We start from the raw sequence: 14,442 nt of genomic DNA on the forward strand, positions 1-14,442 counted from the left end.
ATTTCATTTCATACAGGAAATATTTGTAAAATTTATTTTCTACAGGAATTTTTTGTAGAATTTCATTTCTAAAGATAATTTTCAAAAAATTTCAATGGTATAGGACATTTTTGCAAAATATCGTTGCTAAATGATATTCAGACAAATTTTAATTTCTATTGCAAATTTTATCAAAATTTGTTCCTATAGGAAATTTTATCAAAATTTTATTCTGCAGGAATAATTTCTCAAAAATTATTTTTTTTAATTCTATCAAAATTTAACTTTCTGTAGGAAAAATTTTTCAAAAACATTATCAAAATTTCAAAAACATTATCAAAATTTCATTTCCTATAGGAAATTTTGGCAAAAATTTTTGAAGAACATTTTGCACAATTTCATTTCCATAGGAAAATTTAACAAAATTTCATTTATAGGAAATTTTTGTAAAATTTCATTTCTAAAGGAATTTTTTTGCAAAATTTCATTTCTAAAGGAAATTTTTTGCAAAATTTTTTTAATTTTATCAAAATTTCATTTCCTATAGGAAATTTTGGCAAAAATTTTTGAAGAACATTTTGCACAATTTCATTTCCATAGGAAAATTTAACAAAATTTCATTTATAGGAAATTTTTGTAAAATTTCATTTCTAAAGGAAATTTTTTGCAAAATTTCATTTCTAAAGGAAATTTTTTGCAAAATTTCATTTCACTGGAAATTTTGTTTTGCACAATTTCATTTGCATAGGAAAATTTTTCCAAAACTTTATGCTGTAGAAAAATTTCTCAAATTTTTTGTTTTTAATTTTGTCAAAATTTCATTTCCTGTAGGAAAAATTTCACAATTTTTTTTTTTTATTTTATCAAAATTTCATTTCTACAGGAAATTATTGCAAAATTTCATTTCTTCAAGAAATTTTTGTAAAATATCATTTCACTGGAAATTTTTTTGAACAATTCCATTTTAATAGTTAATTTTTGCCAAATTTAATTTTTACAAGAACATTTTGAAAAATTGCATTTATATACGAAATTTTTGCAAAATTTCTGTTCTAAAGATTCCCCATCATTGCCAAATTTAATTTCTATTGGAAATTCTTTCAAGTTTAATTTCTAAGAAAATTATCGCAAAATTCCATTATAACTGGAAAATTTTGAAAAATTTTATTATTTTGGTTTGCTTAAATAAATTTCTCAAACTTTCACTCCATAGGAAAATTTCCTCAACATATTGTTTTGTTTTAATTTTGTCAAATTTTTTTTTCCTATAGTAAATTTTTGCTAATTTTCATTTCTATAGGAAATCTTTCTAAATTGATATTTTTATAGGAAATTTATTGCAGGCTTTCATTTCTATAGGAAATTTTCTCACAATTACATTTCTAAAGGAAATTTTTACAAAATTTAATTTCTATTGGAAATGTTGGCAAAACTCATTTCTATTGGAAATTTTCTCAAAATTTTATTTCTGAGGGACATTTTTGCAAAATTTTATTATTGTAGAAAAATTTAATTAATTAAGATTTCTTTCTCAAAATAAATTTCTTTCTAAATAGGAAATTTTTGCTAAATTTCATTTATATAGGCAATTTTTGCAAAATTTCTTTTCTAAGGGAAATTTTTGCAATAATTAATTTTTATGGGATTTTTTGCAAAATTTAATTTTTATTGGGAACTTTTGCAAAATTTCATTTTAATGGGAATTTTTCTCAAAATTTAATTTCTATAGGAAATTTTTTAAAATTTCATTTCTATAGGAAATTTTCTCAAAATATAATATCTATAGGAAATTTTTGCAAAATTTCATTTCTATAAGAAATTTTCTCAAAATTTAATATCTATAGAAAATGTTTGCAAAATTTCATTTCTATAGGAAATTTTCTCAAAATTTAATTTTTATGGGAAATTTTTGCAAAATTTCATTTCTCAAGGAAATTTTCAGAAAAATTTAATTTTTAAGGGACATTTTTGCAAAATTTAATTATTACAGGAAATTTTTAAAAAATTTTATTATAATAGTTTTTTTTTGTATGCCAAAATAAATTTCTTTCTAAATAGAAAATTTTGGCAAAATTTCATTTCTATAGGAAATTGTTACAAAATTTCATTTCTATACGAATCTTTGCAAAATTTCATTTCAATTCGAAATTTTTGAAATTCGCCGAACCCCTCTACTGCACTGCATTCTATTTGAGGTTACCAAATCTAGCTCGTAAAAGTCATTGCAATATTTTTACTTGCAAAACCGCATGTACCCCCAAAAAAGAACTGAAGACAGTTCTCTGATGATGTCCTTTTAGACCATGACTGCTTATGAAATGTGCAACATCTGTTGTGACTATAGAATGTGTATGGTATGAGAATATACCGTCGTCTAAGCCCCACAAAAATGTATTCACATTCTTCTTTACAAACTCCGGCAAGAGGGCATTGATGCCCTTATTTTTATAACTTTCTAGGTAAACATTGCAATAGCTCTTAGTTATTATTAACAGGATAAACCATCTCATCTTTCCACATGCCCAGAGACAGACAGAGACCTACACACAACGACAAGACAGACAGACTAAAGAGATAGCTACATTAACAGGCAGAATGTTTGTTTTCAAAGGACATGATGATAGCACCGTAGCTCTAATCTTTTTTTAGACTTTTTCTTCTACGGAATACCTGGACCCTTTGGCAAACGTGTAACAAATCTCAACGAGTCCAAATGTTAAAGCAACATCAAACAGAAGAAATGTGAAGAAGGAAATGCATGTGGTTACAGATGTGGTAATGCATTTGCATAAGGACACACTAGCAGAGTATATTGAGGGCAAAAACATTTAACCCTTTCGAATAGCATTCACCCTTCCCCGGACTATAGCCACAATTATTTGAGTAGAGATTTATTCGCACTGACTGACTGGAACGTTGTGGTAAAATCTAAAGAAAAACCACAATTCATCAGTACCTCTATGGAATCCAATAAGCATATGGACAAGATGCAATACCTTGTGCTAGGTAAAAGCAGGGATCAACAATGAAACCGAAAGCTAAATGGCAAACATGACTAAGGCCCTGGATGGAACATAGAGACCTCAACCTCTATCTTTTCTCCATGCAATTTGAATGTAATTATCACATGTTGTTGTTGATGTCTGATGGACAAATGGATTGCATGAATAGATCACAGATCAGAGGAATGTAATTGACTGTGTCAAAGAAAATGACACTGGTAGCATAGAGGTTTATCTTTTAGCTGTAAAGCTTACTTACTGCAATCAACAAGAAGGACATCATCAATGGTAAATACCAGAGCGATGAGCTCTTATCCTTAAACTGCATGATAAATACCAAAGGTTAGCAGCCATTTAAATGTAATGCGATAGAAATGTGTGTTTTGAAAAAATATCTAAGCTTTAAATGGTTTGTATAGCCATAGAAAAAAGTTTTTTGGTACAGAAATTAAAAAAAAAAAAAAATCCTTTAGAAAAGGAATTTTGACGAAATTTTCTATAGCAAAGAAATTTTGACGAAATATATATATATATATATAGAAATAAAATTTTGAAAAAATTTCATAGAGCAAAGAAATTTTCAAAAATATCTTATAGCAAAGAAATTTTGAAAAAAAAAAATCATATACCAAATAAATTTAAGGAAATCATATTTCAAAGAAATTTTGAAACATGAATCCTATAGGATGAAATTTGGACCACATTTCCTAATGAAATATTGCAAACATTTTCTATAGAAACAAAATTTCAAAAATTTCTTATATAAGAGAAATTTTGTTAAAATTTTATATAAAAATAAAATAGAAATAAAATTTGACAAAATTTCCTATAGAAACACAATTTTGAAAAAGTTTTCTAAAGAAATAAAATTTGGAGAAAATTTCTTTTCGAAATGAAATTTTGAGAAAATTAAAATTTTGACAAAATTCATTATAAAAATAAAAATTTCTATAATAAAATATGAATTTTGGACAAAATTCTTTATAGAAATAATGTGTTTTTTTTATTTTCTATAGAAATGAAATTTTGACAAAATTTTCTATAGATATGAAATTTTGACAAAATTTCCTATAGAAATGAATTTTTGACAAAATTTCCTATAGAAATGAAATTTTGACAAAATTTCCTATAGAAATGATATTTTTCAAAAATTTCTTATATAAGTGAACTTTTGACAAAATTTCCTATAGAAATGAAATTTTGACAAAATTTCCTATAGAAATAAAATTTTGAAAAAATTTCCTATAGAAATGAAATTTTGACAAAATGTCCTACAGAAATGAAATTTTGACAAAATTTCCTATAGAAATGAAATTTTGACACAATTTCCTATAGAAATGATATTTTTCAAAAATTTCTTATATAAGTGAACTTTTGAAACAATTTCCTATAGAAATGAAATTTTGACAAAATTTCCTATAGAAATGAAATTATGACAAAATTTCCTATAGAAATGAAATTTTACAAAATATCCTATAGAAATGAAATTTTAACAAAATTTCTTATAGAAATGATATTTTTCAAAAATTTCTTATATAAGTGAACTTTTGACAAAATTTTCTATAGAAATGAAATTTTACAAAATATCCTATAGAAATGAAATTTTGACGAAATTTCCTATAGAAATGACATTTTGATAAAATTTCCTATAGAAATGAAATTTTGACAAAATTTCCTATAGAAATGAAATTTTGACAAAATTTCTTATAGAAATGAAATTTTGACAAAATTTCCTATAGAAATGAAATTTTGACAAAATTTCCTATAGAAATGAAATTTTGACAAAATTTCCTATAGAAATGAAATTTTGACAAAATTTCCTATAGAAATGAACTTTTGACAAAATTTCTTATAGAAATGAAATTTTGACAAAATTTCCTATAGAAATGAAATTTTGACAAAATTTCCAATAGAAATGAAATTTTGACAAAATTTCTTATAGAAATGAAATTTTGACAAAATTTCCTATAGAAATGAAATTTTGACAAAATTTTGTATAGAAATGAAATTTTGACAAAATTTCCTATAAAAATGAAATGTTGACAAAATTTCCTATAGAAATGAAATTTTGACAAAATTTCCTATAGAAATGAAATTATGACAAAATTTCCTATAGAAATGAAATTTTGACAAAATTTCCTATAGAAATGAAATTTTGACAAAAATTCCTATAGAAATGAAATTTTGACAAAATTTCTTATAGAAATGAAATTTTGACAAAATCTACCATAGAAATGAAATTTTGACAAAATTGCTATAGAAATGAAATTTTAACAAAATTTCCTATAGAAATGAAATTTTGACAAAATTTCCTATAGAAATGAATATTTGACAAAATTTCCTATAGAAATGAATATTTGACAAAACTTCTTACAGAAATGAAATTTTGACAAAGTTTCGTATAGAAATGAAATTTTTACAAAATTTCCTATAGAAATGAAATTTTTACAAAATTTCCTATAGAAATGAAATTTTTACAAAATTTCCTATAGAAATGAAATTTTCACAAAATTTCCTATAAAAATAAAATTTTGACAAAATTTCCTATATTAATACAATTTTGACAAAAATTTCTTATAGAAATGAAATTTTGACAAAATTTCTTATAGAAATGAAATTTTGACAATATTTCTTATAGAAATGAAATTTTGACAAAATTTCTTATAGAAATGAAATTTTGACAAAATTCCCCATAGAAATGAAATTTTGACAAAATTCCCTATGGAAATGAAATTTTGACAAAATTTTCTATAGAAATGAAATTTTGACAAAATTTCCCATAGAAATGAAATTTTGACAAAATTTCCTATAGAAATGAAATTTTGATAAAATTTTATATAAATATGAAATTTTGACAAACAATTCCTATAGGTTACTGCAGCCAATTAAGTCAATTTTGGTTATTCATACAACAGATATGGATGGCTTTGTCCTATCTAATTTAGCTATCAACAAATAAGTAAAAAGGGAAAAATCTCTGTCATAGTTTCCGAAATAAAGATTTTATGTCTTCTATAAGTATAAGTTTTCATTTTGCACCAATTCCGCAATTTTGCACCAAAGACCCAAAACCAAATGTGCGACTGATTTATCGAAAATTGTTTTTGTTTGGGTTGGGTTTGTTTCGTTTTTTTTTTTTTTTTCAAACTAACGAAAAAGCACTGTTGTGCTAAATAAGCGGAAATTGTTGACAGGAAGTAACTAATACGGATGCTCTTTAATTTGAATTCAACACTATTCGTTTAAGTGTATGTGTGTGTGTATGAGGTTGGTTGACCTGTCTCAAACTACAGACTCTGTCATGGACATGAACCGGATAAAAAGGACAAATGAGCATTAAACTGTCATTGTGGTGAATGTTTGTGGGGTTTGCGAATCTGATCGTTTACAAAGATATTGGATTTAAATTTTAGTTTACCAAGTGGCCCAAAAACTCTCACACTTCCCGAAATAAAAACCTATCGAACCTATGTAAACGAAACAGTAAATTTGTCTAGGGTTTTAAAGAGGAGAGGAGATAAAACAAGAAGATTACATCAGCGACAGGAATTAAATCATGATATCGTTAATCAGTTTTAAATGATTACAGTTTGGGGGAATTAAACCAAATATAACATTTACAATTTAAATAAATTAATAATAAAATAACCCTTGAACAAAATTTTGTACGGAAATGAAATTTTGAAAAATGAAATGAAATTAAAGGAAATTAACAATTTTTTATAGAAATGAAATTTTGACAAAATTTCCTATAACAAGTATATACAACAGTAAGTTCGGCCGGGCCGAATCTTAAATACCCACCACCATGAATCAAATATAATAGTTTTCTTTGAAAATTTCAAGGGGGGTTTGATGACAGATATTTTTCCAAGCTGATCAGTTCAACCAGTACGCTTCCGATGATCAGTGTAAAGTTTTTACCTATAAAGACTAGATCAGATTCTGGATTTATAAGAACCATTTTGAGTTTTAGAAGAATCATAAACATATCTTGTAAGTGTGCAAGAAAATGATGAAATAACCCATTGATTTCAAATCTAAAATCTGTAGATTTCCACCCCATTTATTTAAATGATTACGAGAAGTAAAATCTGGAAATTTTACATTCATTTTCAAGCTTTTTTGATGATCAGTGCACCTTCTATACCCTCAAGATCTGAAACTGGTCTATATGGAGGCCTTACCAAATGGACCGATAAAAACTAAATCATATACATTTTTTTTTTTTGATTTAAAATGCCCGTATATTTTCACTTTATGGCAAATTGGATAAAAACTACAATTTCAAGAAACCCTAGGAGTTAAATCGGGAGATCGGTCTATATGGGGACTATATCAAAACATGGACCGATACTCACCACTTTCGGCACACCTCTTTATGGTCCTAGAACACCTCTATATTTCAAATTGCAGACAAATTGGATAAAAACTACGGATTGTAGAAGCCCAAGAAGTAAAATCGGGAGATCGGTCTATATGGGGACTATATCAAAACAAGGACCGATAATCACCATTTTCGGCACACCTCTTTATGGTGCTAGAATACCTCTAGATTTTTAATTTCAGGCAAATTGAATAAAAACTACGGTTTCTATAAGCTCAAGACACCAAATCGGGCGATAGGTCTATATGGGAGCTATATCAAAACCTGGACCGATATAGCCCATCCTCGAACTTGGGCTGCGTGCACACAAAAGACAAAAGATTCTGTGCCAAATTTCAGGACGATAGCGCCATTATTGAAGGCTGTAGCGTGATTGCAACAGACAGACAGACGGACATGCTTATATCGTCTTACAATTTCTCCCTAATCAAGAATATATATACTTTATATAGTCGCAAATCGATATTTCTATGCGTTACAAACGGAACGACAAACTTATTATACGTCCATCACCATTCTATGGTGGTGGGTAATAAAATGGATTTTTGACAAAATTTTATAGAAAAGAAAGTTTGATGAAATTTTCTATAGAAATGAAATTTCCTATAGAAGTAAAATTTTCACAAAATTTCCTGTAGCAATGAATTTTTGACAAAATTTCCTGTAGAAATGAAATTTTGACAAAGTTTCCTGTAACAATGAATTTTTGACAAAATTTCTTGTAGCAATGAAATTTTGACAAAATTTCCTATAGAAATGAAATTTTGACAAACTTTCCTAAGGAAATTAAATTTTGACAAAATTGCCTATAGAAATGAAATTTTGACAAAATTTCCTATAGAAATGAAATTTTGACAAAATTTCCTATAGAAATGAAATTTTGACAAAATTTCCTATAGAAAAGAAATTTTGACAAAATTTCCTATAGAAATGAAATTTTGACAATATTTCCTATAGAAATGAAATTTTAAAAAAATTTCCTATAGAAATGAAATTTTAAAAAAATTTCCAATAGAAATGAAATTTTGACAAAATTTCCTATAGAAATGAATATTTGACAAAACTTCTTATAGAAATGAAATTTTGTCAAAATTTCCTATACAAATGAATATTTGACAAAATTTCCTATAGAAATGAAATATTGACAAAAGTTCCTATAGAAATGAAATTTTGACAAAATTTCCTATAGAAATGAAATTATGACAAAAGTTCCTATAGAAATGAAATTTTGAAAAAATTTCCTATAGAAATGAAATTTTGACAAAATTTCCTATGGAATGAAATTTTGACAAAATTTCCTATCGAAATGAAATTTTGATAGATTTTTCCTATAGAAATGATATTTTGATAAAAATTTCCTATTTAAATGAAATTTTGAAAAAAAAATATTTTTGGGAAATTTTCCTATATAAATGAAATTTCGACAAAATTTCCTGTGGAAATGAAATTTCAACAAAGTTTCTTATAGAAATAAAAAAAAATCCTAAAGAAATTAAATTTTGACAAAATTTCCTGTAGAAATAAAATTTTGACAAAATTTTATGTGGAAATGAAATTTCCACAAAATTTCCTATAGAAATGAAACTTTGATAAAAAAAATTCCTATAGAAATTTTTACAACATTTCCTACGGAAATTGTATGTCGACAAAATGTCCTATAGAAATGAAATTTTGACAAAATTTTCTGTAGAAATGAAATTTTGACAAAATTCTCTGTAGAAATGAAATTTTGACAAACTTTCCTGTAGAAATGAAATTAAAAAAAAAAACAAAAACAAGTAAGTAAAGTCTAAAGTCGGGCGGGGCCGACTATATTATACCCTTCACCATTATGTGGCCAAAATTTGTGTTACCATCTCAACTACTTCACATTTGCTGGAAGCTAAAGGGTGATTCTTTTGAGGTTAGGATTTTCATGCATTAGTATTTGACAGATCACGTGGGATTTCAGACATGGTGTCAAAGAGAAAGATGCTCAGTATGCTTTGACATTTCATCATGAATAGCCGAACGATCTGCCACAACGTCGAATTTTCAGTGAATGGGCCCTAGAAAAGTTGGCAGAAAATCCGCTTTTTTATCGACAAATTTTGTTCAGCGATGAGGCTCATTTCTGGTTGAATGGCTACGTAAATAAGCAAAATTGCCGCATTTGGAGTGAAGAGCAACCAGAAGCCGTTCAAGAACTGCCCATGCATCCCGAAAAATGCACTGTTTGGTGTGGTTTGTACGCTGGTGGAATCATTGGACCGTATTTTTTCAAAGATGCTGTTGGACGCAACGTTACGGTGAATGGCGATCGCTATCGTTCGATGCTAACAAACTTTTTGTTGCCAAAAATGGAAGAACTGAACTTGGTTGACATGTGGTTTCAACAAGATGGCGCTACATGCCACACAGCTCGCGATTCTATGGCCATTTTGAGGGAAAACTTCGGAGAACAATTCATCTCAAGAAATGGACCGGTAAGTTGGCCACCAAGATCATGCGATTTGACGCCTTTAGACTATTTTTTGTGGGGCTACGTCAAGTCTAAAGTCTACAGAAATAAGCCAGAAACTATTCCAGCTTTGGAAGACAACATTTCCGAAGAAATTCGGGCTATTCCGGCCAAAATGCTCGAAAAAGTTGCCCAAAATTGGACTTTCCGAATGGACCACCTAAGACGCAGCCGCGGTCAACATTTAAATGAAATTATCTTCAAAAAGTAAATGTCATGGACCAATCTAACGTTTCAAATAAAGAACCGATGAGATTTTGCAAATTTTATGCGTTTTAAAAAAAAAAAAGTTATCAAGCTCTTAACAAATCACCCTTTATATAAACCCAGCAAAAACTAGGTAACCACATCTCATTACAATTCACATTACCAGGAGTAAAGCTGTCATTACACGTTGCATTACATTGCGGCGAGTTATAATGACTAACTTGTAATGACAAAAATAAATACTTCTCGGTAATTTTCGAATTGTTACTCTCAATTTTTTAGGCAGTTGTAGTTAACGAATTAATAAAATAGAATAAATGATGGTACCATTAGGTATAATTATTCACATAATCGAGCACTTACATAAAAAATCAAAACGAATATGTAATGTAACGGTAATTCTGAAAATTGTTCCGTTAAGAATTTTTTATCACAAATATTTCATAATGATTGTGTTTAATGACTTTGTCATATTGTGTTTTAAATAAATGCTTTCTTATACCTCATTCACATTACACTTCCAAAATGCGCTTAAACTAAATTTCAAATGCCATTTGCCTTATAAAAAAGAGACTTAAAATCCACTTTTAGCTATTGGATATATTATAACGTAATTCACGAATCCAACTTCTAAAACAACCTACATTTATTTCTATTTTAAGTGTGAAATTAATTTGCATCTTATATAGATTATTTATTAGATATTTTGTTTATTTATACAATATTCGTTTCTATTCAAGTAGTCCTTCTATTACAGCATCACTCGCCATATTTTGATCCATTGTAATCGGCGATAGAAATCAATATTTTCGAGATTTGGTTGCCTGAGACAATAAGTGGCTATTTTGCAGGCTTTGGTGTATCTACGAATAAGTCATTACATATTAGGTGATTATATGCTTTAAATGCACTACTTATTTTATGGCCGAAAGTATGCCTGGGGAGAAGTACTTTCCTTCTAGGACATGCGTATGTAAATGTAATCCGAAGCGATGCCAATTAATAAGTGGTTATTAATTTTTAAATAGGCTTACCTACAAGATTACCGGGTAATGATAGTTTTTGCTGGGAAGGAGACAATTTTTTTACTTCTAAAAAATCTCTAGAATTAAAAATTAAATCGGCTAACGCTATCCAGTTAATTGGAGGAAACTTCCATTGAAAATGGGTCTCAAATGTGTAATAGTCTACCATATTTCCCCAACTCTAGAGTACGTATGGGAGCTATATATAATCGGAACCGATTTTGACTAAATTTGACATGCGAAATTTCACGTAAATGGGAGTATAGCGCGATCCCGGAGGCTGTACACGACGATGCTGACGAAGTTTGACTTCGCGGTAATGGACGACGAAACCTACGTCAAAGCCGACTACAAGCAGCTTCCGGGACAGGAGTTTTATACGGCAAAAGCAAAGTTCGCAAAGAAATATCTGGTTTGGCAAGCCATCTGTACCTGTGGCTTGAAAAGCAGCATTTTCATAGCTTCCGGGACTGTCAACCAAGAAATTTACGTGAAAGAGTGTTTGAATAAACGTCTGCTGCCTTTCCTGAAGAAACACGGTTGTTCCGTACTGTTTTGGCCGGATTTGGCATCTTGCCATTACGGTAAAAAGGCCATGGAGTGTTACGCCGCCAACAACGTGCAGGTGGTTTCCAAGGACAAGAACCCTCCCAATACGCCAGAGCTCCGCCCAATTGAGAAATACTGGGCTATTGTCAAGCGGAACCTAAAGAAGACCAAAAAAACTGCTAAGGACGAGCAGCAGTTCAAGGCAAACTGGCTTTCTGCGGCGAAGAAGGTGGACAAGGTGGCTGTACAAAATCTGATGGCAGGTATCAAGCGTGAGGCCCGGCAATTCGGATTTGGAAAAGCGAAAGCCTAACTGAATATTTTTCCTGAATTTTATACTTATTGAACTTGAAAAAGAAATTTAATTTGATTTTTTAAATAAACGATTTCACCGATTTACACGCGTTTACCCTTGACCAAATTCTGACCGTATCACCCTTTATAAGTCCAAATCGGGCGAAAGATATATATGTGAGCTATATCTAAATCTGAACCGATTTTAACAAAATTTGACACACTTAACGATACTACTAAAAGTACTCCTTGTGCAAAATTTGAAGCAAATCACGGCAAAACTCTGGTTTTTGTGGCCATATAAGCTCAAATCGGACGTAAGATATATATGGGAGCTATATTTAAATTTGAACCGATTTCAATCAAATTTACCAAGCATTGGTAGAATGTCAATTCTACCCTCTGTGCAAAATTTCACGAAGATTGGTAGTAAACTTTGGCCTCTGTGGTCATATGAGTCTAAATCGAACGAAAGATATATATGGGAGCTATATCTAAATCTGAACCGATTTGGCTGATATTTTGCAAGATTTGCGAGATTCATAAAATATTTGGATGTACGGCATTTCAAGAAAATCGGTTGATAAACACGCTAACTATGGCCAAATCGGGGATAAATATATATGGCAGCTATATCTAAATCTGAACAGATTTTTTCCAAAACCAATAGCGATTGTCTCTATCCCAAGAAACGGGCCTATGCCAAATTTGAGGATGATTGGACTTAAATTGCGAGCTGTACTTTGTGCACAAAATTACATATACACGCAGACGGACAGACAGACAGACAGACAGACGGACATCACCAAATCGACTCAGAATTTAATTCTAAGCCGATCGGTATACTAAAAGATGGGTCTATCACCACTATTTCTTGGCGTTACATACAAATGCACAAACTTATTATACTCTGTACCATAGTAGTGGTGAAGGGTATAAAAATTCTATAGAAATTACATTTTGATAGAAATCACCTATAGAAATTAAATTTTGACAAAATTTACTATATAAATGACATTTTGACAAATTTTCCTATAGAAATAAAATTTTTACAAAATTTCTTATACAAATGAAATTTTGACAAAATTTCCTGTAGAAATTAAATTTTGACAAAATTTCCTGTGGAAATGAAATTTCAACAAAATTTCCTATAGAAATGAAACTTTGATAAAAAAAAATTCCTGTAGAAATGAAATTTAAAAAAAAAAATCTATAGAAATTAAATTTTGATAGAAATTTCCTATAGAAATGAAATTAAAAAAAAAAAAAATCCTATCGAAATATTTTTGAAAAAAATTCCTATACAAATGAAAGTTTGACAAAATTTTTTATAGAAATGAAACTTTGATAATAAATTTCGTATAGAAATTAAATTTTAACAAAATTTTCTATAGAAATTTTGATAACAATTTCCTATAGAAATTAAATTTTGACAAAATTTCTTATACAAATGAAATTTTCACAAAATTTCCTGTAGAAATAAAATTTTGACAAAATTTCCTGTGGAAATGAAATTTCAACAAAATTTCCTATAGAAATGAAACTTTGATAAAAAAAATTCCAATAGAAATGAAATTTAAAAAAAAAATCTATAGAAATTAAATTTTGATAGAAATTTCCTATAGAAATGAAAATTTAAAAGAAAAAATCCTATCGAAATATTTTTGAAAAAAATTCCTATAGGAATGAAATTTTGACAAAATTTTTTATAGAAATGAAACTTTGATAATAAATTTCGTATAGAAATTAAATTTTAACAAAATTTTCTATAGAAATCAAATTTTGATAAATATTTCCTATAGAAATGAAATTTTGACAACATTTCCCATGGAAATGGAATTTTGATAAAAATTTCCTATAGAAATGAAAAATTGGCAAAATTTCCTATAGAAATGAAATTTTGACAAAATTTCATATAAAAATAAATATTTCACCAAATTTCTTATAGAAATGAAATTTTGACAAAATTTCCTATAGAAATGAAATTTTGACAAAATTTCCCATAGAAATGAAATTTTGACAAAATTTCCTATAGAAATGAAATTTTGACAAAATTTCCTATAGAAATGAAATTTTAACAAAATTTCCTATAGAAATTTAATTTTGGCAACATTTCCTATAGAAATGAAATTTTGGCAACATTTCCTATAGAAATGAAATTTAAAAAAAAGTTTCCTATGGAAATTGTATGTTGACAAAATGTCCTATAGAAATGACATTTTGACAAAATTTTCTGTAGAAAGGAAATTTTGACAAAGTTCTCTGTAGAAATGAACTTTTAACAAAATTTTTTCGAGTTTTGATAAAAATTTCCTATAGAAATGAAATTTTGACATTTCCCATGGAAATGAAATTTTGATAAAAAGTTCCTATAGAAATGAAATTTTAATAAAATTTTCTTATAGAAATGAAATTTTGACAAAATTTCCTGTAGAAATGAAATTAAAACAAGTAAGAAAGTCTAAAGTCGGGCGGGGCCGACTATATTATACCCTGCAC

This window comes from Haematobia irritans, chromosome 1 (genome assembly GCF_050003625.1).
Source record: "Haematobia irritans isolate KBUSLIRL chromosome 1, ASM5000362v1, whole genome shotgun sequence".
In the NCBI taxonomy this organism is placed as follows: Eukaryota; Metazoa; Arthropoda; class Insecta; order Diptera; family Muscidae; genus Haematobia; species Haematobia irritans.